Here is a 6653-nt window from a genome sequence, read left to right on the forward strand (position 1 = left end):
CTCTGTACTCAGCAAAGGCTCAATAAATACCATTGGTTGACTGATTGAATAGAGGGAAATAATTTGTCTATCCTCTAGGAGCTTACAATCTGATACACATTTAGGATTTTGACAACAAAACTTTTGCTGAAAAGGGACTCACTCGAAGAACAGAGTGGCCTAGTGGAAAGAGCACGGGCCTAGGAGTCAAAGACATCGGTTCTAATCCTGGCTCCACCACTTTGTCTTGCTGTGTGACCTCGGGTAAGTCACTTAACTTCTCTGGGCCTCAGTTGCCTCATCTGTACAATGGGGATTAAGACCATGAGCTCCACGTGGGACAAGGACTGTGTCCAACCCGATCTGCTTAAACCTGGCACATAGTAAGTGCTTAATAAATACCACAAATTATTATTATTACTATATACCACAATGATTATCATTAGAAGACTTGGACCTCAGGCAAGCCACTTTGCTTCTCTGTCTCTCAGTCTCCTCATCTGTAAAATAAGGATTCAGTACCTATAATAATGATGGCATTTCTTAAGTGCATTTCTTAAGCGCATAAGCAAAGTGCAAAGCACTGTTATAACCCTCCTACTTAGACAGTGAGCCCCTTGTGAGACAAATAGTGTGTCCAACCTGATTTCCTACTCCAGGGTGTGGCACATTATAAGCACTTAACAGATGCCATTATTATTTTTATTATTAACCTTCATCACTGATGGCACAGCCCCAGCCGGAGGGCCTGGGAGTAGAACCCAGGTTTCCTGATTCTCTGAGCAGTGCTTTTTAGTGGGGACACCATAACCCTTCCTCCTAATAATTCATCCTTATTTAGGTTTTCATTCAGAAGCCTCCCTGTCTACTTTTACTCTCGCCTTTGTTTCATGAGTTATACATTCTGGTCCCTTACAAACCCACCCCTAGCTCCCAGGGGATCAGAAAAATTGTTCTGACCCCTTCCATAATGTCTGCAATCTTCACTCTAAATGTACTGTGCTGTTTTCAATTTCAAAGACTGCTTCCTTCTGTTTTAATCAGATTTTTAGCCGCTGTTGAAAACCTTCCTTGAAACATAGTGAAGCCTTCAGGTCAAATTTGTTGCCTGCGTTTTGAAAACAAGCAGACACATCCTTCTCAGAGACAGAATTTCATCGTCCCATACTTGTGTGATTTTTAAAAAAGGCTTCAGAGAGCTATTTATACACCCAATCAATATTGCTAAAGGATTTCACAGCCTACTGGTCCAAGGACTATTCAGCTTCAAACAGTGACAGTGTTTATCATTTTCCTTCCCTATTATAGAAAAGTAGTTTTTCTGATAAGTGTCACTGAAGGAGAAAGAGAGAAAAAAGAGGTGATGAGGTTAAAGGAAAGGGGAGGGGAAGAAAGAGAGGGTGAAGCAGGGAAGAAAAAGAAAAGGCGGAGATAAGGAAGGAGTGAGAAGGAAAGGAACAAGAAAAAAATGGAGAAAGGAACAAGGATAAAAGAAAAGGAGAGGTGAAGGAGAGAGGGCAAGTTCTGGCCTTCAGATCTCCAGATTTATTTTCTGTTGGGCTGTTCCAATACTAAAACTATTCCAATATTGAATTCAAGGTATGAGTAGAAAATAGGATGAAAATTGCACCACAGATACACTTAAATACACAAATATATTTTTCAGTGGGCTGCCTGGTTTTAAAAAAAGTCACGTTACATTGGTTTTGATTAAAGTGCAAGTATTTTACTGTAGTGATTCTTTGAATTTTTGTACTAAACTAGGGCAGTGAAGTTCTTGTACTTATCTTGCAATGATCGCGGTGAGAGGGGAGGGAGGGCAGAGAAGGGCAGGGATGGGGAGGAGGAGAAGAAGAGAGAGAGAGAAAGAAAGAAAGAGAGAAAGGAAAGAAAGAAAGACTAAGACCTGGGGTAGATAAAAGGTAATCAGGTTGGACACAGTCCCTGTCCCACATGGGGCTCACAGTCTTCATCCCCATTTTACAGATGAGGTAATTGAGACCCAGAGGAGTTAAGTGACTTGCCCAAGATCATACAGCAGATAATAATATTGATGGTATTTGTTAAGCGCTTACTATGTGCCAAGCATTGTTCTAATCACTGAGGTAGATGCAAGGTTATCAGGTTGTCCCACATGGGGCTCACAGCCGTAATCCCCATTTTACAGATGAGGTAACTGAGGCACGGAGAAGTTAAGTGACTTGCCCAAAGTCACACAGCAGACAAGTGGCAGAACCAGGATTAGAACCCACAACTTCTGACTCCCAAGCCCATGCTCTTTCCACTAAGCCAAGCTGCCTGGAGCCGGGATTGGAACCCAGACTGTTTACCAGGCCCATGCCCTATCCATCAGATCATGCTGCTTTTCCTAAGCAGCTAAAGTGACATCCCTTTTTGCCTTTACCTCACATTCAGGGGTCGCCTGCCTGGCTGCCACAGTTTAGCATCTGGAGGTCCCAGGATAGCGAAAATATCCAGAAACCTCAGGCTGATGGATACGTTTGAGGATCTACCAACGCAAGGTATGAGTGCTTAGAGCTTCCCAGAAATTGTCCGGGCCTGGAAAACGGGGTTAGGGAGGACAACCGTCGCTAAGGGGCTCTCAAAATCTGAGTTCTATGGATTCTCTCATTCATTCATTCATTCAATCATATTTATTGAGCGCTTACTGTGTGCAGAGCACTGTACTAAGCGCTTGGGAAGTACAAGTTGGCAACATATAGAGAGGGTCCCTATCCAACAACGGGCTCTTCTCCTCAGACGACACCAGTTTCTTGCAAAACACACTTTGATTGACAATTCCCAGGGAGCATCAAGGGAGTAGCTCCACTAGCAGGGTCAGTTGCGGCCACTAGATCACGAGCTCCTGACCCAAAGAGGCCCAATTGCGGCTTCTCCCGCCTTTCAAGAACATTAACACATCATCAGTCTGCTCAGTACAGGACACTGGTGCATCTCCACTGGTTCCCTGCTGGGGCCTGGATTCCTTCATTCAAATGGTGATCCTTCACAAAGAAATGTCCCCAGAGATAAAGGTTTTGTCCAGGAAAACCTCTTCAGGGTGGAAGAGGCTGCCCCACAGTTCGAGTCACCGAATGTCATTTTCACCAAAAAAAAATTAGCAAGCTCTTCCGTGGACTCACAATTATAGTAGGGCAAGATTCCTGCTAAAACTTCTGTTAATCAAAGAAATCCCCAGGTGTATGCTTTAGCGTATTGTATGCCTTATGTATGCCATATGAGGTCCTTACAGACCATATTTTTCCAGATCTTTTTTACTCATGTGCTTGTCAACTAACTGGAGTCAATCAATCGTATTTATTGAGCTCTTACTATGTGCTGAGCACTGTACTAAGGGATTGCTCTGAAGGTGTGGAGAGTGATTTCCTGCCCTATATGAAGAGGGAGGGCATTCCAGACCAGAGACAAGATGCGGGTGGGAGGTCGGTGGTGGGATAGACGAGATTGAGTTCCGGTGAATAGGTTGGCCTTAGAGGAGCAAAGAGTCATCATCGATTGTGGAAATCAGGGCTTGGAGAAGAACAAGGACTAGTGTAAGCATTTTTTGCACAAGGCTCACTAGCCCAAGCACTGCCATTTCACCTTGATTGGAGCCAAGGTGTTTTTAAAATGGGGTTCTCATGCTGCGTGCTGTCCAGTTGCAATGGTGATGAGGGACCTTACCTAAAATGCTTCTGGTCCCACCTGGAGAAACGGCAAGGTTGATGATCCCTGGAATTATCACTGAATAAATAATGCCATTCAGTTTTCCCAGCTACTCCCTTCCAACTGGAGCCGCTAGGGCCGGAAATCTTAGATAGTGGAGTGCTGAGAGAGCAGGGTAGAACCTGAAACATGTCATTCAGACCTTTGCACCCTGGCAACCGTACTTCCCACTGGTCTGGTGGAAATGGTCACCACAGAATGTGGCCCGGTGAGACTTGTGTTCCGTTGCTTAGATGGCTAGAAGAGTCCCCCTCCCACGTTCATCCAGCTTCTTGTCTGTTGAACACTTGGTGCTTCCTGCTGGCTATATAATGGAAAATTACTGGATTGACATGGTTCCGTAGCATCAGTCAATCACTGGTATTAATTGACCTCTTACTGTGTGCAGTGCACTCTAGCAAGTGCTTGGGAGAACACAATAAAGTATCTCAGCTCATCTTCACCCCTCAAGCATCGTACAAAACTGTACTGGGAAAATCACTTGATTTAAAAAACCCAACCCCTCCCTTTAACTTCTCTGTGCCACGGTTTTCTCAACTGCAGAATAGGGATTCGATACCTGTTGTTCTTCCTCCTTAGATTGTAAGCCCCAGCTGTATCCAGTCTGATTAATTTGTAACCACTCTAGCACTTAGAAAAGTGCTTGAAACATAGTAAGTGCTTAACAGATATCAAAAGCAACAAAAGAAAAAAAAACCCACATCCAGCTCACCAAAGGGAAACGCTGGACAGTTGTATGGCTAGGGAATGACCAACTCAGGCCTGAAAGTGGAGACTCTGTATGCAATTTCTAAATAATAACAATAATGACATTTGTTAAGCGCTTACTATGTGCAAAGCACTGTTCTAAGCCCTGGAGAGGATACAAGGTGATCAGGTTGTCCCACGTGGGGCTCACAGTCTTAATCCCCATTTTACAGATGAGGGAACTGAGGCACAGAGAAGTTAAGAGACTTGCCCAAGGTCACACAGCTGACAATTGGAGAAGCCGGGATTTGAACCCATGACCTCTGACTCCCAAGCCCGTGCTCTTTCCATTGAGCCACGCTGAATAGGCATCCATACCCGTGGTAAGAACATTCACAATAGACTGAATCCAAGTCAGTTTTCAATGACTTTATTTGTATAAGTCAAAACCACGTTTAAAACTCCTTGGTTCTTTGTACCAACAAGAGATGAGTCACTGTTGAAAACAAAATGCAAGTGTACAACACTGGTACATTAAACTGTTCAGGTCTAGATTAGGAATTTGACTTTTGGGCCCTAAATAATCATTTTAAAAGAAAATACATATGAGGAAATAAATTACCTAAAACCTGCCCACTTTGATAGGCAGGGCCTCTACAGGCTAGCCTTCATCAAAAGAAGGAAAGTACATTTCAATCTTCACTTCAAGAATTCCCACAAGAGTCATAAACATTGATTCATCTAAGAAAAGCGAATGAAGACTCTTAGAGGATGTTTACTTCTGAATTGAAAAGAGTTTTTTTAAAAGCTACTTTCTTTATTTCTTTCCCAGAATTCTCCAGAGAATATGTAAAGCACAGAATTACTACCATAATGTCCTAGCTTTTTGCAATTGGAATAACCGTAAAGTGCGTCAAACCATTTTAATGGCTTTACTTTTATAAAAAAAAAATAAATACCCTCGTTATTAACAAGTGTTAATTACATATATATAAGATCATGATTTGATTACAGCCTAGTAGTTCTCCGGGAAGCAGGGATGATTGGGAAATGGTAATTGTAAATGGAGTTTCATAATTTGCCTTTTTAACTTGAAAAAGTTATTGAAATATAGTATGTTTTAGTCCTGCTAAAACGCTATTAAGCAATTCCTTTTCAGTTGTGCTTCAAGTTGCTTTGAAATCTAATTTAGCCAGGTTTTGAACCCAAAAGGAGCGTGAGTTGGGAGACATTTTTCCATATCTCTTTGTGCTATTCATATCACTGGAAGCTGATGTTTCATCCACCTCATTGATGCTCACCTCCTTAATTTACTTTGACTCACAACTGTTGGACTAGTTGTGAGAACTGCTTAACTTCACAGAGCTGTGAAGCAGCGTGGCCTAGTGGAAAGAGCACAACACTATAGTCCTGAAACTTGGATTGTAATCCCGGCTCTACCACTGGCCTGCTGTGTGCCCTGGGGCAAGTGACTTTACAATTTCCTCATCTTTAAAACGGGAAAAAAAATACCTGCTCTCCCTCTGTCTTCAATTGCGAACCCCTTGTGGGACAGGCATTAGGTCCAATTTGACTATTTTAAATCTACCCCCTTAGCACAGTGTTTGGCATATAATGAGCATTTAATAAATGCCATTATTAGAATTAAAATGATGATAATGTATGTTAAGTGCTTACTATGTGCCAAGCACTAAAGAAACATGTTTAGGAAGACCGCTAGAAGAAGTTAGCTGTCCTATTAAGTGGAACGGCAGTGAGCCTATTAACAGTGTGTCAAATGACATTCTCCAGAGCCATGCAACATGGGCCAGGCTGGTATCACCTCCTATCTTACCTCAGTCGATCAATCAGTAGCATTACCTGTACAGTTCTACCTCAAGTTCAACATCTAATTTTTCCTGGTTGTGCCACTACTCGGCCCTCCTCAACGGCCAAGAGTTTCACCAGTAATGGGGGATTTTATTCCTGCCAGAGAAAGACTTTGGTACTTTCTCCCCTGTGAGCAAACTTCACAATGAATTAGTTTTCACTTTAAAAAACATGTTTTAGAGCTCCTTAGGAATCCCTGTCCTAACACTGTTCTTTTATCTCATAATAGCCAACATTGCAAAGTACCACTTCTAGATTTCAATACAAAAGTTTTCTGTCTTGCTGTCTCCCATCTTCTCCCATCCAACCCTGGACAGAGAAACAAATGTGGGCAGAAAGGGATGGAGGCCGCAGTAGAGAAGGGTCAGGAGACCCTTGATGTCTTCTCTATG

This window comes from Tachyglossus aculeatus, chromosome 18, assembly GCF_015852505.1.
Source record: "Tachyglossus aculeatus isolate mTacAcu1 chromosome 18, mTacAcu1.pri, whole genome shotgun sequence".
NCBI classification, from domain to species: domain Eukaryota; kingdom Metazoa; phylum Chordata; class Mammalia; order Monotremata; family Tachyglossidae; genus Tachyglossus; species Tachyglossus aculeatus.